Genomic DNA, 23840 nt, shown 5'->3' with positions numbered 1-23840 from the left:
GAGCAATGAAGGAGATGACGCTTTAACGTCGCTGCGCTATCGTCATCATGTAAAGCCCGCCTCAACGGTTGTGATTGGTGCCTCAATTTGGAAAAATTGGAAATGGGCTTGAATGGGCTTTTGGCCAGACGGACTTGCAGAGCAAATCTCAAATTTGCCAGAAATTTGTCAGGGTTTTCCCAGGCTACCTTGCACACTGAGTCTAAAAATGTTGTATGCTTTTTTTCCTACCCGTCTTCCTAAAAATTTGTCACTCGCAGAAACCTTGCACACTGAGTCAGATGTGCTCTGCCTCTCTCTCCCTCTCCCTTACTTCGTTCCTCACTTCTCTCCGTTGACAGTAATGTTATACCTCGCTTGCTGTCCTCCGTCGCCACCGGATCTTTTGCAAGATGTCCCTCACCTTGCAAAACTCCTTTGGTTTCAGGAAACATCGACAAACTTCCAGCTAGCAAGCTATTCTCTGAAAATGGCAAGTTTTGAAAAAAAATTGGATCGTGCAATGAGACAGGCCTGCTTGGTTCTTTCAGGGAATTATCGTAAAGATTTACAAAGAATATGTTTATGGTATTTACTGTCTACTCTCTAACTGGGATGTTTTGGGACAAATTGGCAGGGATTTGCCGTGGACAAAATACACACGGCGAAACACTGGTAAAAGCAAATTACGTTTAACCATGTATCCAGCTAATTTAAATAGTTCATGTTACTGTATTGTGTGAACAGTTAAGTTCATTTGATATTTTATGTGGCATTTTTCTTTTGCGGGGTGCAAATGTTCCACCAAAACATGTTTCTTCCCAAGACCAATTTCCAGATCGACCGGTGCTGTGTCCCGAGCTTAGTGCCGCCCAAGACCATTGTGATTGTTTAAAAAGAAATGCAAACAACCCAGGCCCTGTTTTTCTCCTATCCAGGAGGAGGATGTGTGGAGGGGCCAGACCAGCAAATACGTATGACGGAATAATGCTTAAAATGTACATAAACCATTTTAATTAATCACACTTCAACCAATAGTTGCGTTTAAATCTGCATCATTTTATTATTATTATTATTATTATTATTATTATTATTATTTATGTGGTTGAAGCAGAAATGCCTGTTCCACCATGTGCAAGATCTTAGTGTGTTAGCATGCTAACATTTGCTAAATAGCACTAAACACAAAGCACAGGCTGATGAGAATGTCATTCGTTTTGCAGGTATCTGGTCATAAACTAAAGTATTGGTTTTGATTCTTGAGTTTTACCTCATGATGGATTCAGAGGAGAAAAGTTGAAGGAATAGTTCAGCATTTTGGGAAATTTCCTGATCCAAGATTTAGATGAGAAGATTGACACCACCCGCATGTCTTTGTGGTAAATACTTAACTAGATTAAAAAGCAGATTGTGTGCCAGACTATTTCCAGGTTCCAAGGAAATCTCCACACAATCTGCTGATGCTCTTTAAATTGTGGAAAGTAAGACACAAACTGATGATTGCTCATCTCACGTTAAGGTCACAACCACACACCTTGTGGACAGCAATCCCAAGAGGTCTGGGGCACTTTGATGTGAGTTAAAAGTCCTTTATGAAAGCATCAGGGACCAATGTCTTTCAGTTCCCCCCGACAATGAGTCTCCTGAGGCCAAGCACTGTGGTTCCTCACGCTTTAATAAATGACTTTTAAGGTGCATCAGAGTGCTTTTCATCTCTTGGGATGCTGACAACAGAAATCATCGGTTATCTCTACAATCCTGGTCAATCTGGTGTACCCAGCAGATCTACTAATACTCTCAAAGGATTTAACATTGTAGTTAATCTCACATCCATATCAGAGGCCAGCAGAAGTGATGGTTTTCATGGAGGACTTTTTAATTGTGACTTGGATGTGATTTGACCCATTTTGGTTGGTTCATGTTATGTATATTTGCAGATAAATATCTCAACACTTTTTTTTTTTTTTTTACAACTGGCTTACAGTATGAACATGTTGAAATAATATTCAGCACAGCTCAAATCCATATAGCAATGCATCGTATTCTATAAGACCATCATAAGTTTGTTGCATCGCTGTCCTGTGAAAACTTCGTACTTCTAAGAAGTCAACTTTTCATGGTGTCACAAAAACAGCTCTGTTTTCAGCTTTGTGACAATGCATTTTCCAGCTGATCAAAGAGGCTTTTTGAAATAGTTTATTTAACTTAGGAAGTAGGAAAATTTTATACTGAATTTTAGGATAACATGGTTTTTACTCGACAGGAAGGGGATGAAAAAAATGTAACAAAAGTAGCTTAAGCTGTCAGAACAATGTAGTAGTAGAGTACAACTTTCAATATTTACCTCTGAGATGTAGTGGAGTAGAAGTAAGTTACATGAAATTGAAAACTATAAGTAAAGTACCTCAGATTTGTACACTACTTGATTAAATGTACTTAGTTACATTCTCCCAATTTTGAAATCCACCTTCAACCTTTACAATTGCTTCAACCAACTCAGGACTTGCATCACCTCAGACTGAGGACTCTTCCTCATTTTTTCTCTGCTTGTGACAGAAAGAAGAACCTATTCACAAACACATACAGTCTCAGTGGACACATTGTGTCCTGTTATGCACTTGTGTCTCCCCCAGTAAGTGACTGTGCGTCAACTGATGGCTTTCTGACAGCTCAGATGAAATACGTTTTCTGTATCAGGAGAAAAACCTTCCAATGTGGTGAGACGAGCTGAGCCTCTAATCAGCGATTACTGCCAGACTGAGGGGCAGAGGGAAGGAAGGCTCCCCAGTGTGTCTCAAAGCTTATCAAAGCATTCACGTAGACAAAGGTGCACAGACACACACACCAACCCTCAATCATAGCGTTCGCCAAAACACACACAGACACGGGTTACCAGACCCTCATGGGCGCTGAAAACCCTGTGACAATACGGCAACAGTAAACACTGTGCCCCAATCAATGTTTACAGTCCCAACGGAGCCAATCAGGGACAAACGTTTTCATCTGTAATTGGCTAGATTTGTTACTCTGAAAATCACACACAGCACTCACAACTCTAACAATATTCTTTTGTAATTAACTGTCCTCAACAAATCTTTTTTTGATTGTGAACTTGCACTGTGCTCAAACAAGCAGCTGATGCAATGTGTCACACTTATTTTCAGTGGTATGTCACACATTTTGGCCATCCATGTGTTTCTGTTACTTTATGGATCATTTGTTAACTAGCTGATGCTGGCTAAACAGATGTGTTGTAACTTAGTCTCGCTTTGCCAGACCATCCTCCACACGCTGCGGAGCTGCGGAGGAGGGTCTGGCTACTCCACATAGCGTTCCGGGAATGGGAGAAAGACGTGCTCACGTTTATTGGCATTCCTTTAAACCAATCACCATCGTGCCAACGTGGCACTAAGCTCTTAACGGAGTCGCTGCAAAATAGCCTCAGGAAGGAACTTGTTTTGGTGGAACGCACATTCAAAAGTTGTTTTAGTCGTGCAACAGAAAACTCAGATTGGACAGATAGTCTAGCTAGCTGGATTTTCCCTACAGAGATCTGAGGAGCAGTTAACCATAGTCCTCATAAATCCACCGGAGTTTAAAATTCCAACACAAAGAAAGCAGGAGGAAACTGACATTGGCGAAAAGACATGCATCGGGTGTAATTTCCTGCGGCACCGGGGCAATCCCGGAAGTGGAACGTCAAGGATATAGACTAGTTGTAACTAAACTGCCAAAGTGCAAAATGTATTCTTCTTTTGGCAGTTACCACATAGCTTCGGGTGCTACGCCCTCTGGACTGGAGCAGGGCTGACCTTCATGCACCTCAGATTTGTGATTTAGGGTTGTGTTGATCAGATAGATTTTCTATAGAAAGACTGAGGTCGATGTCAAAGCAGTTTGTTTCCTGACCAAAATAGCAGCACAGTGGCCCTATGATTAGCACCAGCAACCTTCACCAGCAAGAAGGTTCAGGCATCAAACCCTGGTCGTCCCAGGCCTTTCTGTGTGGAGTTTGCATGTTCTCCCTGTGTCAGCGTGGGTTTTTGTCCGGGTGCTCCCGTTTCCCCAACCATTAAAAACATGTTTCCCTCTCTACAGAGCTGATGTGTGGTGAGCGTTTGGCGTCGTAAGGCTGCTGTGCATCACCCAGTGGGGTGCTACACATTGGTGGTGGTAGAAAGTAGTCCCCTCCCCCCATTTGAAGCACTTTGAGTGTCTATGATAAAGCGCTATAAAAATGTAATGAATTATTATTATTATTATTATTAAAATGACTGGAAGTTTGGGCAAATCCAAAATGAACGAAAATAGTTATCTGCTGCAGTGAGACAATGTGTATATTGGTGTCAGAGTGACCTATTCAGTAGAGCTACCAGCTGAATTTCAAAGCTGAAGCTTGTCCACAGACCTTAGAACTTTATCGTCGTATGTGAGACAACAAAAGCAACAGACAGGGGGAATAATGACATTAGCATTTGAGGGATTAATTCAAAGTCATTCAGCTGTAGTAAAATAAACACATTCTAATGCACACGAAAAAGTCACTGCTCCTGATTGATATAAATCTCACACACACATTGGCTGCTGAGGCAGAACAGTCAAAGATCATCATCGCCAGCTCAATGCTCCAGCCACCTCTGTAATGTGTCTTCAACTGATCCTCATTCTGCTGAAATGCAATGCCCCTGCTGAGGTTAGCGACCATGAAAGGACCCTTGAGTCAGACCCTGACCTGTTGGGTCCACAGCTGAACGATTACGCATCCCTGAGACGTGGGACATGAATCCTGATCAGGCCGAGCTGCTGTGTATCCTTCGCTGACACCCAGAAGGGAAAATGGCTATAATCACCTAACAGGACTCTGACAAATAAAGCCTAACTGCAGGAACCGTTTTAGAAATCCAGGAACCCAGTTTTACCTGCATTTCAAGCATAGGAATCAGGGTCTAAATTTAAAACCTGGGTCCAAAAAGCATCTTGCTGTGTACAGTGCTGAATGGCTTCCAGTAGTATCAATATTTGGACTAGGAATGAGAACATTACTGACATTTTTAACAGTGTTACTTTATTTGAGTATTTTCATTGTATGGTACTTAATACTAGCCTGGCTTCGCCCTCCTACGTACTTCCGCTCAATTTTCATTTTCCTTCAGTACACCGTCTGGGTTTGCGATATAGTCTAGGGTTTTCTCCGGACAAATATTTGGCGGTCCAATCAGTGAACAGAGGGAGAGGCTGAGAACAATGATGTTGAGTTTGTGCGTTTGTTTGAGCTGAAAGTTGCAAGGGTAGCTGTTGTTCTTCCGGTCGCCGTCTATCGAGCCAGTCAAAAATAGTCGAGGGAGGAGAGTTAAGATGGAAAGTTCCAAAAGCTTAGTTCCTTATAAATGCACGGATAATTCGTTGTTTTGTAGTTAGTGAAACACAATATTGACCTTGTAGTTGAAAAAGGAGCCTCATATAATAATGACATTTCCTCCGATGGAGTCCGTTCATTCGCGTTCTGAGATCGCCTATTTTGGACTGGGAAAATGGCGGATAGCGTAAACAACAACTGCATTGTTCAAAACCTTTTTAGTAAACTCTGTGTACACAAACAATGTTCTCAATGCTTGCGTTCATGTGTAGAGCCCCTGGTGATACTTCGAGCAAAGTTTCATGTTGTGTCGAGCCTTCTTAGTGTTTTAAAAATAGCTATTTTGAGACTAGCATAAAAGTGCCCCTAGCACTCCCATTCAAAAGACCATTTGACCGAAAAACGAGAATACGGTAAATCTTAAAAGTGACGCTTCTGTCCTAAATATGCTTTTAAACAAAAGTTTGACTCGGGTACATTCACAAAAAGACCCTAGGTTACATTTTGGCGAGAGTTGCGCTTTAACGTGCACATGGGCCTGTATTTGTGCCTGTTTTGATTCCTCGGTTTGCAAATTGTAGGCCTCAGTTTCCGAGACCTTTTGCTTGGATAGTGCCAATGCATTGCAAGACTGCTGTGTGGTCAAGTCCATCTGCTAAATGCTAACTTGTTAAACCCCTAGCCTGGTGTTCAGCTTAACAGGCAGCCAGGCTGCTGCAGAGTAAAGCAGCAAGACAGGCTGGCAGCTAGATCGTCAGCTTGTGTCCTCTCAGGTAAGAAGGAGTGTAATATAAAAACTCACAGAGACTGCATTCTCTTGTGTTTTCACAGTGAATTGAAGAGTGGGCTTGAAGAACTGGCCCTGGAGAAAGTGTAAGCGATATAGCACTGGCATGGATGGAGCAGCCTGAGACTGCAGCACAAAAAAAGTGGAGAGCGGGGAGGGTCAACGCATTCACTGGCATTCACTGGCATTCACTTGCATTCACTGGCGGAGTACCCACCTTTGCCTGATTTCAAAACCATATTGTAGTAAGCTACAACAGTTTTAAATAGGGGATTTATTTTGAATGTGTGGCCATGTCAGAGACGAGCTGCTGCACGTCATCCACAAGCGAACGTCATCCACAAGCGACAGCAGTCGGCGGGGACGAGGCAGCCGGCAGCTGCCTTCAACCTCCTACCTAACAGTCGGCTCTATCGCCTAGTTTTTATTATACTAATAAAGTGTTTTTAAAACCAAAGATACATTTTTACGTGTAAGTAAGTATTAGCCTCACGCTAATTTATCAAGACTAGGCCTACCGGCTAAACTAACGCTAGCTTCATGGCAACCTCTACACCTGGCGAGTCCCCACTCCCCCTCAGGATTTCCTCGTTGTTCAATAATACAAACAAAGAAATTGCTGACCTCAGGGAAGATGTTCGTCGGCTTTCCGAGGACTTAAAAACCAAAGATGCTTTGTTAACCGCCTGCTTGGACGTGGCTCATAATCAGTCGCTCCGGATCTCATCTCTCTCGGCGGCCTTCCAGGATACCGCGCCATGGGACCCAGCTGCCTGCCCACGCCCATCGTCCTGCTCGACACCGGTTATCAAGCCACCCTGGACTGAGGTGGTTTGCGGCCGAAAGAGAGCCTCGGGTAGGGCTCCATCGCCTCCTGCCCTCAGCCTCTCCAACCGCTTCAATGCTTTGTCGGAGTCGGAGCCGGTGGTGGCCAGTGCGGCTCACCAGGCTCGCCCCGCTTCAAAGCAGACTGACCAGCCGTCGTCACGGAAGACGATTGCTACCGCGCGGCGAAAGCTTCTGAGGGATGCGGTAGTCAGACGGTCCGGTGGCCTACACTGCCTGGATCGGCCAAATGACAACGTTCCTCAAAAACAATCTCCACAACCGAACGGTAAGCATTCTTCCTCTTCTTTTCCCTGCCCATCTGAAACCGACACTGACTGTTTTGCTCCCGTCACCGGCTATCCACACCCCCCCACTCCTCGTCCGCTCTTCCCCCTAACCACAGTAATTATTGGGGACTCCATCACTAGAGACCTACGGTTTCATAATGCTGTCACACACTGTTTTCCCGGAGCCAAAGTTGCAGACATCCTGGCTAAAGTTATGGACCTGATACCCTCATTTCCGACCTCTATCAAACGCATCGTGGTCCATTGTGGACATAACGACATGTCCACTCGGATTCAGGAGTGTGAGCGCACAAGGCGAGACTTTACCACTCTCATTGAGGCTTTAAAAAGCACTGGGAAGTCGGTTTTTATTTCGGGCCCACTTCCATCTCTAGGTCGCGGATCAGGCCTCTTTAGCAGACTACTCTCCCTTAACACCTGGCTCCAGCTCACATGCAGCATTCACAGGATAGGTTTTATTGACAACTTCAATCTGTTTTGGGAACGTGGCTCCCTGTTCAGCAGGGATGGGATTCATCCCAATACACGCGGAAGCCAGATGCTACGTGGAAATTTGCACCACGCCCTGCATACCCAGACCTCTGATTGACTGTTTACATCCCGTAAACACTCCCACAAGCACACTGACCAGACACACTCTCCCAAAGTCAATAATCAGAGATACAGCGCTACACGCCCCTCTGTGCTCCCTTCAGAGCAATCACCCATTCATAATCCCATAACCACCGTGTCTGTCCCCCGACTGAGACCGTTTAAACCAAACGCTAACAAAAGAGGTGCTATACTAAACAACCTAATTGGAATTAAAACAACCACTGCAACGATAGAACAGAATAGGAAAATCAAATGTGGACTATTAAATATTAGATCTCTGTCATCGAAAGCATTATTGGTAAACGAATTGATATCAGATAACCACATTGACTTATTCTGCCTCACCGAAACCTGGTTGGGCCATGACGAATATGTTAGTTTAAACGAAGCCACTCCTCCCAGTCATAATAATACCCAAATTCCACGAGGCTCAGGCCGAGGAGGGGGAGTTGCAGCCATATTTGACTCGAGCCTGTTAATTAATCCTAAACCTAAACTAAATTATAACTCGTTTGAAAGCCTTGTTCTTAATCTTCAACACCCAACATGGAAAACAGTACAGCCAATTATATTCGTTGTTGTTTACCGAGCACCAGGTCCATATTCTGAGTTTTTATCTGAATTCTCAGAGTTTTTATCATGCGTAGTCCTTCAATCAGACAAAGTACTTATTGTAGGTGATTTTAATATCCATGTGGACATTGAGAGCAATAGCCTTAGTACTGCTTTCAATTCACTGCTAGATTCTATTGGTTTCAGTCAGAGGGTGCATAAGGCCACGCACTGTTTTAACCACACCCTCGACCTTGTGCTAGAATATGGCATCAAAATTGACGATTTAATAGTATTTCCGCAGAATCCTTTATTATCAGACCATTTTTTAATAACTTTCGAATTCCTACTACCAGACTATACGAAATTAAATAAAAGTTTCTACACTAGATGCTTATCTGACAGTGCTATAGCTAAATTTAAGGAAGCTATTCCAACAGCACTTAACTCAATGTCATGCCTTAATATAACAGAGGACTGTTATGTTAACTCTAGTCCCTCCCAACTTGATAACTTTGTAGACGCTGCTACGGCCTGCCTACGGACTACTTTAGACTCGGTTGCTCCTCTCAAAAAGAAGATGATGAAGGAAAGGAAACTAGCACCTTGGTATAACTCCCAAACTCGCAAATTAAAACAAATCTCACGAAAACTTGAAAGTAAATGGCGTTCCACCAAACTGGAAGAATCTCGTGTGGATTGGCAAGATAGTCTAAAAAATTATAGGAGGGCCCTCAGAAATGCCAGATCAGACTATTACTCAACACTAATAGAAGAAAATAAGAACAACCCAAGGTTTCTTTTCAGCACTGTAGCCAGGCTGACAGATAGTCACAGCTCTATTGAGCCATCTATTCCTATAGCTCTGAGCAGTGATGACTTCATGACCTTTTTTAATGATAAAATTATAACAATTAGAGAAAAAATTCATCACCTTCTGCCCACAGCTTCCAACGACTCACCATTGGGCGCAGGAGGGCTAGAGAGAACGATAAGACCTTATACTTATTTAGACGGCTTTTATCCTTTAGACCTCCAACAATTAATATTAAGGGTCTCTTCAGCTAAGCCAACTACCTGTCTCTTAGACCCCATTCCAACGAAGCTACTTAAAGAAGCACTACCCGTGGTCAACACCACATTACTAGATACGATCAATATGTCCTTATTAACGGGTCACGTACCGCAGTCTTTTAAAGTAGCTGTGATAAAACCTATTCTGAAAAAACCCACCCTCGACCCTGAGGTCTTAGCCAACTATAGACCTATATCTAACCTCCCGTTTCTCTCCAAAATCCTTGAGAAGGTAGTCGCTAATCAATTGTGTGACTTTCTGCATAGAAATAGTCTATTTGAAGACTTTCAGTCAGGATTTAGAATGCATCATAGCACAGAGACGGCACTGGTGAAAATCACTAACGACCTTCTAACTGCTGCTGACAAAGGACTTGTCTCCATACTTGTCTTATTAGATCTTAGTGCTGCATTCGACACTATTGACCATACCATCCTCTTACAGAGACTGGAACATTTAGTTGGCATTAAAGGAATCGCACTAAGCTGGTTTAAGTCCTATTTTTCTGAGCGATCCCAATTTGTTAATATTAACGATAAACCATCCAAATACGCTAAAGTTAGCCATGGCGTTCCTCAAGGCTCAGTGCTTGGACCAATTCTATTCTCTTTATATATGCTTCCTCTAGGCAATATTATTAGGAAACACTCAATTAACTTTCACTGTTACGCAGACGACACCCAATTATATCTGTCAATCAAGCCAGACGAAAGCGGTCAGTTAGCTAAACTTCAAGCGTGCATTAAAGATATAAAATCCTGGATGACCCACAATTTTCTGATGTTAAGCACCACCGAACTTCATTATCTAAATATATAGCTACCCTAGATGGTATTGCCCTGGCCTCCAGCACTACTGTCAGAAATCTAGGAGTCATTTTTGACCAGGATCTATCCTTTAACGCCCACTTAAAACAAACCTCAAGAACAGCCTTTTTCCATCTTCGTAACATTGCCAAAATCAGGAACATCCTGTCTCAAAACGATGCTGAAAAACTAGTCCATGCATTCGTAACTTCCCGGCTGGACTACTGTAATTCTTTACTATCAGGCTGCTCAAATAAGTCCCTCAAGACCCTCCAGCTGATCCAGAATGCTGCAGCACGTGTTCTGACAAGAACTAACAAAAGAGATCACATTTCTCCTGTATTAGCTTCTCTGCATTGGCTTCCTGTAAAATCCAGGATTGAATTTAAAATCCTTCTCCTGACCTACAAAGCACTAAATGGTCAAGCACCATCATACATAGAAGAGCTTTTAGTACCTTATTGTCCCACTAGAGCACTGCGCTCCCAGAACTCAGAGCTACTTGTGGTTCCTAGAGTCTCTAAAAGTAGAATCGGAGCCAGAGCCTTCAGCTACCAGGCTCCTCTCCTGTGGAACCAGCTCCCAACTTGGGTTCGGGGGGCTGACACCGTCGCCACATTTAAGAATAAACTGAAAACCATCATCTTTGATAAAGCTTATAGTTAGGGAGTGAGGAGTTGCAGCATAGTAGAGTAGAGTAGAGGGAGGCAGGAAGTACAAGCCCGTTCCGGCAGGGGAGAGTACGAGCCCGGTCCAGGGCCCCTCTCTTTAGCCTGCCTCTCTTAGTTATGCTATTATAACTCTAGACTGCTGTGGGAAGCTCCTTCCAAGGACACAATGAGCCGCTCCCTCTTTTCTCTTTTCACTTGTCTCCTTTTGTGTGCATCTTAGTCCCAGAAATGCCTGTTACTAACCTAGCTCTGGGGAGTTTTCTCCCCGGAGTCCCTTTGCTTCTTCTTCACCCAGAACATCGCCTTGGAATTGGGTGGCACCTACACCGGGGTCCTGGGTGCAGCTGACGCTATGGACTTACTACACCCTGCTACGCTCTGCGTTTCCCCGCAGTGTCCGACTGCGTCCTGCCGCGTCCAACCGCGTCCACCCAGGCTGCTGTGCCACACTACACCCCGTAACGCCCTGCTGTGCCCTACTATGACATGAACTACTATGACTACCATTGTGATCACTGCTTCACTATCTTTATTATGACTATTATTGCCACCATTCACCACTCCCCCAACTGGTGCCGTCAGACACCGCCTACCAAGAGTCTGGGTCTGTCCGAGGTTTCTTCCTAACAAAAAAAGGGAGTTTTTCCTTGCCACTGTCGCATTAGCTACTGCTAATGCTTGCTCTTGAGGCAACCACTGTAATAGTTGGGGCTTCGTAAAGTACAGAGTTTGGTCTAGACCTACTCTATCTGTAAAGTGTCTCGAGATATCTCTTGTTATGATTTGATACTATAAATAAAAATTGAATTGAATTGAATTGAATTCACAGGTGTTATTCTCTGTCATTTCTAAAAGCTGAGGCAGACTTGAATAAAAAAAAAACTGTCTGCCTTTTAAACGTCTCATCCATTTGCTAGTCCTGTAGAGCCCCAGGTCTAAGCTAATTTTCTTTCAAGCTCCCGTAATCATCTGGTGCAGCATGTGGACAAAGCTTAGAAACCCAGAGAAACTAGATGTGTGGAGGGAATGTCTAAACATTAATTTGAATGAAACAGTTCCCATTTGAAAATGTTTTTTTATATTATAGCCACGCCCACCTGTAGCTTCAGATCCTGCAGTTACGGTAACGTGACACAAATCTAAGTAATTCCAGAAATTATTAATTACAGAGCTAATTCACTAATTTCTATTTTTGTGTTCATGATTTTTTTTCACTTTTTAAAAAACGATTTTGTGGTCGTTGTCTCCTACAGTTTGAATCCCACCAAGACAAATCATAGGTCGAATTGTGTTTAATTCTTTGTCGATGGCCATAATTTTTTTTTTTATTGGTAACTGGTATACTTTTGACACCTATTGTATTTATGTCTCAGCCAATGTACACAGTAAAAAACTCCAATTACATTTCAAAATGTTCAGTATTACACACCGATCAAATGATAAGATCATTATGACAGCATGCACAGTTTTCAGAATATTATTATATGTATTCCATCCGTTCTTTATTTGTCCCTAAAGGGCCAATTGACAAAAGTGAGTTTGCAAAAACTGATGCACATAAACAATTTAAACACATTGAAAACATATCAAAAAAGCAATATAAGATACAAATGTGACAATGTTACACAAGCACAAAGATTACTAGCAGTGGTCAATTTGTAGTTTGCCAACAATATCCAACACCACAAAGGCATTCATGTCTATGGAGGCCACTTTTTTTTAGCCTTTTTGTATTTATAACTATGTTTTTGTATAGAGCACAAACTCCAATGATATTCCAAAATGCTAATTATTACACATTAATCAACTGTACATAAGCTCATTATGATGACATGTACAGTTCTGGAGTTATTATTATTTATATATTGCATTCAAGTCAATGGAGGATCATCCAGTCCCACAGTATTTAAACACAACACCTCTAAACTCCATTCAAAATTGAACAATGAGCAAATTACAATAAGGTACAGTTGAGTTATGTCTATATATTTTATATTTTAAATCACCAATACATTCTCATTCATCTGTCAATCAGTGAATCAAAAGCATGCTAATCAGCATGAACAAATCAATCAGACCTATTTTCTTTATGAAATGCTTTTGGTGGGTCATACTTTTTATGGGTGTTTTTTGGGTGTTTTTTGTACATTAAAATGTTTCTACTAAAAGGCTGTCAACTAGAAAGCTTATGCGTACATGTATGCTCTTTAAAAAAACTTTTGCCAAAACCCACCTCCTCATGACTGTTAATTACTGGCATTCAAAAGGTCCCAGAAGCTGCTTAATTGGCACTCCAGGGCATAGAGTTAACAATAAATAAACCCTCCAGTTGATTTCCCATGAAGTGATAGCTCATTAATAAACAGTAGCGTGATCTAATTCCCCTTGATGTGTTCCACTTTGGCATGTGTGATTGGGTCATGAAAAGTGAATTGATGAGAAGTCCTGAAGGACTGCAGGAGTTTTGCAGGTTCTCTCTCATAACAGGGCTGGCAAACTTTGAAGTGAGACTTTTAACAAAATGCCCTGAGGCTTGTACTTGTTCATTAAAGGTAAGGGACATATATTTTTAATGTTACCAGGACTCTGTCAACAAGAATCCTTTTGATGCACATTAAAGGACTAGGGTTTTGAGTCACAAAATATAAAGGGGTGAGGAAAGGCTGCCTTTGGTACGTTACATCATTACACCTACAAAAAAGATTTATTGCGCTTTGCGGTCAGTTTCAGAAATTCACCCAGGCCTGTTTTTACTTTGAATGAAAGTGATGGTGATGTGAAGCCTGTTGGCCAGACTATCCTTACTGCAACAGGTGGGAATAAAATGCCTTGCTGAAGGGCATTCTAATAACTTGACATGGGACTTCATTAAAGAGCATTTCTCTATTCCTATCCTAAACCATTGCTTAACTTTTTAGCCACGCAACCGACTCTAGGAATGGCAATGTTGGTTGGTTCGTGCATTGCTTTGGTCCACACTGAAATATATCAACACATAGTTTATGGATTGCCATGAAAATTGGTACTACCGTTCATGTTCCTCTGAGGATGAATCCTACTGACTTTGGTGATCCTTTGACTTTTCCTCTAGCGCCACCTTGAGGTTTGCATTTGTGGTTTTAAATGAAATGTCTCAAATACTATTGAATGCCATGAAATTTGGCACAAACATTCACGTTTCTCTCAGGATGAACTGTAATCACTTGCCTTCACCTTTCCTCTAGTGCCATGATCAGGTTAAATTTGTGATGTGTTCAATACTTTGGTTTATGACTAACTACTTGCGGAATTAATCACATTCCCATCAGCCTCAGCTAAACTTTGTGTTTAGTGCTAATTTAGCAAATGTTAAAAAGCTAACATGCAAGATAGTGAACATGGTAAACATAATACCATCAACATATTAGCTTTATGTACAAACTTGTTATACATTTCTCATCAATCTTTAACTTGATGACTGCCACCTGTTCATGACGAGGTGGCCATTTGCTAAATTACTATGTGAGGTTAGCTGGTCTGCTCCATTTGTTGGCATGTTCACAAAAATGTCACTCTAAGAATACAAAATATAACTTCACATTGTGGAGCTTAAAACGAATATGTAATAGATTCAGTGTTAGTGTTAGTAGTTTTATTAGGGGAGCCCAAAAATGAGAAAATTACGGTCTTTCATGGCAGAGCATTGTACGAGTTTTATGTAAAAGAAAATTTTAAATATGAGACAGTTGTGACAAATTCTCTTAGACACTCGTATGAATAGCCTACTCTTGGTTCTTGCAAGAGACCCATTTTGTCCTATTCATTACAGATGCATAACATTTCTGGGGATTGAAACCTGTGTACTTGGCTACAACTTGAAGAACTTTAATACACTTCATATCATGTCTGCAGTGAGTTATCATACATTTCCTCTGTAACATTTTCTGTCACGTATTTGTAGATTTTTTTCTTCTGTTTTTAACATTTACCAGTTGTCCTTTTCAGTTTTGCTTGATTTATTCATTCCATTTCAGATACCTGGCTAACAATCTATTCCTCTCTGTGGTCTATGCACGGCATTTTCTGTCCTTTTCAAAGTTTCCACAGTACTAAATTAGATATTTTGCTGAAATGTGCCTTCTGAACAGCACAGCCAAAAGACTCTGTGATGGACAAAGAAAAGAAGCGCAGCATTCACAGCATACAGGGCAGGACCAAGGATATTCTTTTGTGTCTGCTTTTATTACAGAGAAGATGAGCCTAAGTCTGGCAGAAAGTGTGGAAGTGGCAAGGTTATATAGAGGTTCCCTCCGAAAATGTTCACTCAGATACAATTTTGAAAGCCCCTCCTGTAACTAATCCATTAAATAGGCAAGATCCAGACAATATCCTAACTGAGAGGCATGGGAAGGTTGGAGCTGCTGTGTTTGTGCTTGTGTTGTGAGTGTTTGTGAATGTGTGACTGTGAACACAACCCTGTGGTGGAAGAAAGAGAGCAGGCAGATTTTCACACATTCAACACATTTACTGGATGTTCTCCAGGCTAAAGTTGCACCAGCAAACAAGTGAATTTGGTTTACTCATACAACATTTTCCTCTCACAGACAATACAAGGCGGGTTTACAATCTTTCACAGTTACATAACACCTCAAATTTTCTCCAGTCCATTATCGCTTTTGAGCCTGTTTATTAAGGAAAAACAACAGAATTATGTTTTCAACAATATAGCATGAAGGTAATGTGTGCACACACACATTGGTATACATCTTGGGAAAGTCATTTTCTCAGGCTTAACTGAATTTTAAAACAGGATCAGTCCCTAACACACATTTGTGGAAGTCCTAGATCTGCCACATGTTGATGAATTAGAAGGTTTAAGCCTTCAAAGACAGTTTAAAATTACATTACATGTCATTTAGCTGACACTTTTATCCAAAGCGACTTACAATTGCTATATATCAGAGGTCGCACACCTCTGGAGCAACTAGGGGTTAAGTGTCTTGCTCAGGGACACATTGGTTGATATATCACCATGGGAATTGAACCCAGAGCTCCCACACCAAAGGCATGGGTCATACCCACTTCACTATCACTATATATCTACTACGGTTTTATTCTCTCATAACTTGTATTTGGCTGGTTCAACACTTTGGTCCAAAATAAGGAGAGGATAAATTGCTATAATGTTGGCAATCCTCTGAATTATCCCTCTCGCTCGGGTCAAAATTTCAATTTGCAGGTTTCAAATTAAATCAAATGTGCTACTCAGAATCAACATCTGAGTCTGAGTAGCCATTAGACGATTTCTGTTCATTGCTTTAGTTAGATGAATGAAGGGCTTTTCAAACGGGGAGCGACACACTTCGCCTGCGTAGTCGCGTGGATCCGCGGGATCCACTACGCTCCTCATGTGAAGGACAACGCTCCGCGATTAAGTGCCAGGCGATCAATGTGTGGTAACCATGGGGATTCTGTGCACTACTGTATCCCTGCCGTACAACTGAATGACATTAGCTGACTGTGGAATCAGATATCCCTAATCACAGGTCGATTTATAACAAATGGTTGTAATCCTAGTATTTCCTAACCACAGACTGTTATTGTTGTTAGCTAAAGTTAGCTAAATTAGCATAGTCATAATTACTGACGTTACCCGATAAATCCAGTCTTGTGCCGATGCTCTGACAAGCAAAAGCCCCGCTGTCTATGTTCTGATAACTGTTAAAAAAACAAACAAGCAAGAATCCGTCTCTCGTTCATTGATTTGCACTGTGTGTCGCTCACGCAGGGAAAAGTTCAAGACAATTCAACTCTTGCAGCGGGCGGGCGTGTGACGAGCACGAACGCGACAGTTTCGCGGGATTGCACCCGCTTGTCGTGTTTCCTATCAAACTGCCAGCGCCCCCCTATCTGCCCGCTCGCCTCTCATTGAGAATGAATTACGAGGCGCGACAATCGCTCCTTGTGTGAAAAGCCCTCGATGTATCAGCATTCAATCAGCCTGGCCACAGGTGGGGGCACTCCTGATTTTAGCAGTTAAGATGTTCCTGGTGTTACAGCTGTTGAAGGGGCAGGTGCACATAAGGACACTGCAAGGAAGCAAACATTTCCTCCAATTTACTGACTTGTTTTCTTCGTCTTCACTTTTTCATCTAATTTCATGCAGTGACTACAAACGTGCTCGAGTAGGTCAGTCCAGGTCAGATCAAGGTCTCACTTTGACATAAGGCATCACACATTTGAAAGGGCTTTCATGTAAGACTGGGAGTTGAAAAAGTGGAAGAGGAGGGAAGAGAGGGAGGGACCACAGAGTTGGAGATCAAAGGAATAATTTATCCACAGAAAACACATTGGGTGGTGGGACGGAGAAAAGCGCTGCAGAGTGAATGGGCTGAGTGTTCAGCTGCAGAGGAGCGTTAAGAGGGCTTTCCACATTCAACATCAATGAATACTAGATAGATACATGGTACGCATCATATTTCTTACTTAAAAATTCTCTTAAATTTAAGAGATTTCCAGAGACATCTTAAGTTGGTAGTAGTGGGTAGTTTTAGCCTACTGTTTGCATTTGATTTGAACATTTTAAGATTAATTCCAATAAAATATTTTAGTCATCAAAGCAATTACAGTGTTTTTAGTGTCTTATTATTATTGTGAAATGAACCAGATATTAAAGTATGAAAGAGCACAATATACAAACAGCAGTTTGACTTGTTGCCAACAGGCCGCCGTCGTGTTTACAGATGAAAGAGCCATAATTAATTGTCTGAATGCTATCCATATGCATTGTAGAAAAAAGAGAACATGGAGAACATAGAGAACCTGTGCCACACTAGAGATCATCTTGGGATCTTGGCATCACACCAGCCGCAACGTCAAACTGGGCCAGGGGTGTAAAGTTTGTGTGTGAACTTGGCTTTCATTTTGATTTTTAACTACACACCTGTAAAGTTTCCTGACTGCATCTTGCATGGTTGTGACCAAGGGCGTAAATCCCAGGGGGTCGGAGGGGTGAGGACCCCCCCCCCCCCCATCCCCCCATCTAAGGGTTGTCCCCCCCTAGAAATATCATTAAAACAATGCTGTGTATTGTAAATAACATAATGATGTATACTTACAATATCTGTGTAAGTAGTAAAACAATACAAACCCCAAAAAATGCTTTTTAAGTTTAGAAACATTTTGACTTCCCCCTCCCTTGCCTCACAGTGGTTTGGTCCACTGCATGCTGTACGTTAGGATCTGCACTCGACTCACAGTCACAGTCACATCAGGTAGTGACAGGAATGTACTAAGTAGGCGGATCAAGGCTGTTTTATTCACATTAAACATCGGATGAAGTTGTTCTTTTCTCAAATAGAAATGATGCTGAGTAATTAATGAATTAGTCATGACAAAACAGTTTGCTATGTTAGTGTAATATAATGTAACGTTACCTAGCTTGTTTAATAGCTTGTTGGATAGAAATGCACCCACTACAACTAACATTACCACGGCGATAAGCCTAACGTTATGTGAGTGAACTGATATTAGGGTTAATATTGAAGATCTACAGTTGTGTTTTGCTCAATATGAAGTTAAGTGGCAGATCAGTTAAATATATAGCCTCCGTCCCAGAAGAAACCTAATATATATGTGGAGGATGCAAGATCATTTTAGAATTATAATATGACTACGTGGTGAACCTATGAACCTAACTCATATTTAGACATCTGACATTAACGATTTGTGTTGTTGTTGCTCAGATAAAATGACAGAGAAAAGAAAAACAGACATAAGATCCTTTTTCAGTAGGCCTACACCAAAACGCCAAGTAAGTACAATAAGTCCTCATATCAAGACAATTTGGTAACATCTTTATAAGAATGGGTGTTTATGGAAATACTAACGTCACTATGTCACAGGAAAAGGAGACAGAAAGAACTGAGGAACAGGGAGACCAGGGACAGTCAGGTGGAGAGTCTCAGGGAGACCAGGGACAGTCAGGTGGAGAGTCTCAGGTAAGTGTGTTGAGCTTAGTTCATATTTTTGGAGGTGTGTGGCTGTCAGGGTGAGCAGATGAGCTTTACCAGTGGCTCACTAATTTACATTATGATCAGCTAATTTAACAAGTGTACAAAAGTATTGTATTTCTTTTATATGGGGACACTTTTTCAAAATAAGTCATTATGTTTTAAGGTATTTTTGTGGCTTGATTGTAAACAACTTAAAAATAAATACATGGTTTTAAAGAAGAATATTTTGGTCAATTTAGTCAGCTTTTTCATTGAATCAAGAGAAACACTGAAAAGAAGGATAATGGTACAGTCTCCATGCTACACTAATGATAGTATTAAGGTTTTCCTCTGTGTACACATGTCCTCTATGAGTATAATTGTGGCTGTATTATTTGTGTCCCCTTCAAAAATTGCTCTTCAGAAATTTTATGTTTATTGTCCCCCCCCCCTACTGTTAGATCAGATTTACGCCCATGGTTGTGACGCTATCGTGGTGATAAAATCTGTCCACGGACAGAACACCTGGTAAAGTACTGAATACCGCCTCTGTGGTACATGCCGCTACAGTCAGTGTCTCCAGGAACACATTTTTGCCACAATGACACACACAGACACACAAGGTGAAAACAACACCAGGGACGCTGTCACGGCTGGTAAAAAGTACTTGAACCAGATTGGCAGAGCAGGGAGCAAGCCAGGAGTCCAGCTGTATAAAGGATGATGGACAGGCAGCACAGTTGACCTGAGAGTCCCGGACATCATCAGGGTCTGAGCAACAACGGTGAGAGCAGAGGCTGTGTAGTGTCTCGCCTCGGACTGCCTCCTCTGCTCTGTTTGCTCACAGTTAACCGACTGTGTCCGGGTCTGTAGGCTTCTATCCCTGTCGTCTTCTCCTAGGGCAGGTGTGTCAAACATACGGCCCGCATGCCAGAACCGGCCCACCAAAGGGTCCAATCAGAACCCACTGGGATGACTTTGCAAAGTGTGACAATTGTAAAAGTAATTAATTCCAAATTCACCAGAGAATATTCAAGTTCTTCAGTGTCTTTCTTTTCTATGCCCATACGTACAAGGGCGAAAAGCATATAATATGTAAAGAAGGAAACTTGGCCTCTGTAAAAAAAAAAGCACGTGAGAAAAAGGCAGATAATAGTGGACCGACTGAATGATAGTCTAAAAATATACATTTATAATATACTGCTCTTAACTGAAAGCATTCAATGAGTCACTTGTCATTTGCAAAAGCAAATAAAAGCAAGCAGTGGAAGTTAATATGACTTAGGAAATTTATATTTTAGCCCATGAGAGAGAGAGAGAAACAATGTATTTACGCATCATATTCTAGCGTTGTAGAAAATCAATCTTCATGGTAAATTTCTGGAGTAACATTATCTTCTGCTCACTTTTAAGGCAAAAAGTACAACGGTTAATTTGTGCAAATGATTAGTAGCCTAATCCTTGAATGGTATGATTATGACGGTTTCAATTCAGAGCAGTGGTCAGTAAATGTATATTTTTAGGCTACTTACGCATTCAGTCGGTCCGCGATTGTCTGCCACGTTTTCTCTCGCTGTTTTATTACAGCGCCCGTGTTTCTTTTTTACAAATAATGTGTTTCACGTTATCATACTTCCACAACAAGCTGCTGCTCACTCTGTATAAAGTATGAACAATGCGTATTCTCCATTTTAGCATCAATAAATCTGTTATCGACATTGTGGTCTGTTAAGGAAAGCCGTGAATGCACATCTATCTGAATTACTTCAGCCTGGCTCAACCTAGTCGCTCCTCCTCAGCCTGGCTTGGCCTTCATGAAACGCACCAAGCCAGGATGCACAGATTAGACTAGGTCAGGGATTCCCAAAGTGTGGTACGCGCACCCCCAGGGGTACGCGAGCTGCCACCAGGGGGTGCGCGAGAGGAAAAATGTAATGGTGGTCTGTTTTTTTAAGTGGGATTTTTCCATACAATAAAAAAACATGAACAGTAAACATTTCCTTTGTAATCGCTTTTATTTTAAATAAAAAAACTATAATTTATTAGTTTTTGATAGAAACGTAGAAGAAGACAGCTGCTGTCTTCTGCTACGCACTGCTCTTCTGTTATGCACTGCAGCCGCTAGGCTATATGCGTGCCAACTCGTTTCATTCATTCCATATATATTATAAATATGCTTAACTGGCTGAAATCAAGGAAACTGTCAAGTGGGACGTCTTATGATAAAGTTGTTAGTCACAAAGGAGGAGAGGGACCAAGAGAGAGTGAGGTTTTGGAGGCAACAGAGACGGAGAGAATAGAGAAAGAAAATGAGCGGGAGTCAGAAGATGCGCCGGAGGAAACCGAAGAGGAGGGAAGGAGATGGCAAAAAAGAGGTGATGAGGGTGAACACCAGACAGGGAAAAAAAGAAGGAAATATGATGACAATTATCTGGGTCTGGGCTTCACTTGGATCGGCGATACAGATTGCCCTCAGTGCGTGTTGTGCAGTGAAGTTCTAGCAAACAGCTGTCTGAAGCCGTCTTATCTCCGTCATCACCTGCACACGAAACATGGCAATTTAAGTTAAAAACCCCTTACATTTTTTAAAGCAAAGTTGGAGGAGTTGCAGAAAAGCCAAAAAAAAATGCAGTTTCATTCATGCGTTGGGTCTACGAAAGACGCATTACGGGCTTCATATCTGCTCAGTTACAGAGTAGGGAGAAAGAGGCTGCCGCACACAATTGCCGAAGACATGTGTTTGCCAGCGGCCAAAGAGATGGTGGAGTGTATGATTGAAGAGAAAGAGGCAAAAAAGTTGGACGTGATTCCTGTGCAATTTAATTCAATGTACTGTCGTTCTAATTTCCATAACCGTTGTGTTATGATGATGATGATGCTAGCTCCACGGTCATTTAATAGGCTTAGCCTATTGCTGCAATGTTTCTTTTACGCGGCTGAAAATAACCGTGCTTTCTGTTACTGAGCCTGTGTCTGTCACTCGTCCTCTTAAAAGTGGAAGCTTGTGCGTAGCTTTGTTGCATTATATTGAAACTTTGTTGATGTTGTTATGCGTGTTCTGGTTATTTGCGCATGATTGAAAACGTGAGTCTTTATATGGCGATTAAACAAAGCTTTGTTGCGTTTTTTTTTGAAGTGGGGATTGGGGGTGCGCAAACCCGGTTGGGACATAGAAGGGGGTGCGCAGGAAAAAAAGTTTGGGAACCGCTGGACTAGGTCAAGCCTCGCTTTATCGGTTATCCTGGATTTATAAATTCTGCTTTTGTGAAACAGCCCCCAGGAGAGCAAGAGCTCATCAACTCTCTGTTGTAATGTCTATTACAGGTACTGGTATTGTCTTTTAGCTCATCCTGCGGAATGTCCATGTCCAGGTAATGTCAGTACCTTTTGAATGGGCCATACAACTATAATGTTGTGAGTTATTGAGACTGTATTCATTCATCTTTACAGTACACTACTGCATTTTAATATTTTCACTCCCATTTCCCCACACACTCCCATCATTTAATTTGAGGGAAAAGGACAATAATGTTTAACTTAAGCCAAAGCTATACCAAACCCTAACACCGGCCAAAATTCTTAACTAGCCCAGTGAGATTAGTAAAATGATCCGTCTGTATTTGTGCAGATATTCGATCCTCATAACTTCATAAATACCACAACAAACAGAGTCACCCTTGCGAGTGTATGCCAGACAAAGAACAGCTTCTTGCTCACAATCACCATTAGAGAAGACTGATGTTCATTTTAATTAAATAACAGATGATTGGAATTTATTAACAGACTGTATTCAAACACAAGCCAGAGCTAAAGGCTAATATTCACAACAATGCGAGCTGCCTTGAGAATATTCTTCCAGTACTTTGAGAAAAATTCTAAATAATTGACAGCAAACCCCAGTGGAGGGAAAGTCAGGAGTCTCTCTGGTAGACCTCATTTTGAGTGGCATCTGCTGGCTTTCCAGAGAAAGTTTAACCACATTCTGCAGGCGGTAATTTCGGGAAATAAATTCAACTCCATTTTACACCGGGGATTCTGAAGTTCAAGAGGTCCTGATTATTCCCTCCTCCTTTGTAGAGAATGGTAGACCATCAGCTCTCGCAGCACAGCAGAGACAGGAGAGAGCAAGGATGCCGACAAAGGCAACAGACATCATCTATACATTATATATACGTCTCTGGAGAAGAGCCCACAGCTGCTAATTACTAATGAAGGACACACGGGATTTCAAGGGCGACTAAATGAGAGAAAGAAACACAAACAGGAGAAAGAAAAAAATCCCAGTGGATATTTTAGCTTGCAATTAAATCAGACATATGAAGGTAATATTATTGATTTAATTAAGATAAAGTTAAATTATGTACGGCCTGAGCAGGAGAGTTCCATGTAAGGATATGGTTTAAGAAAATAACTTTTGCTGCCCTTGCTCATACTCTTTGCTGTAATAAAGCAGAATAATTGATTAAAAGTACAATTCAACACAAGAATAAGATTATGACAAAAAAATTAGTTTAGTGCAAGTAGGTTATAATGCTCTAACATCATTTAGTGGAGCCTTTCATGAGTATGTTGACGTAATTAAATGTTGTATATTAAACTGTCTGTTAGCTTGCTTACTAATGTGAGAGCTTTAACATGATCACAAGTAAGTGTTTTGGGTGGTGCATACACCACAGCAAAGACATACTAACACTCAAACAATCACACACACGTACACTAATTATTATGGGTGGTGATATTGAAGATTCTTATTTTTCTGATAAGGATGAGAACTTTGGTTGTATCCGTAGTGGTGGTTTACAGTAATCACAAAGACAGACAATGTCAATTTTCTATTAGCTTTAATTGAAAGTAGGTAAAGTACTATAAAGCACATCCCTTCTTCTTTCGATACTTTACAATGTGTTGAAG

The 23840-nt window shown here is 41.5% G+C and overlaps 1 long non-coding RNA gene across 1 annotated transcript; it reads right to left on the bottom strand.

Annotated features, from left to right (window-relative positions):
* Positions 1-233: 233 nt before the first annotated feature.
* LOC118496353 lies at positions 234-23839 on the bottom strand. The gene is made up of 3 exons (XR_004898904.1): positions 23829-23839; positions 13201-13209; positions 234-286 (listed from the first exon to the last, which is right to left on the bottom strand). It is a non-coding gene; the product is annotated as an uncharacterized LOC118496353 (long non-coding RNA).
* Between the last annotated feature and the right edge of the window lies 1 nt (position 23840).

The sequence above is a fragment of the Sander lucioperca genome, chromosome 11 (genome assembly GCF_008315115.2).
Source record: "Sander lucioperca isolate FBNREF2018 chromosome 11, SLUC_FBN_1.2, whole genome shotgun sequence".
NCBI classification, from domain to species: Eukaryota; Metazoa; Chordata; class Actinopteri; order Perciformes; family Percidae; genus Sander; species Sander lucioperca.
The sequence above is the reverse complement of the archived record's forward strand: the minus strand, read 5'-3'. Positions and strand labels throughout refer to the sequence as shown.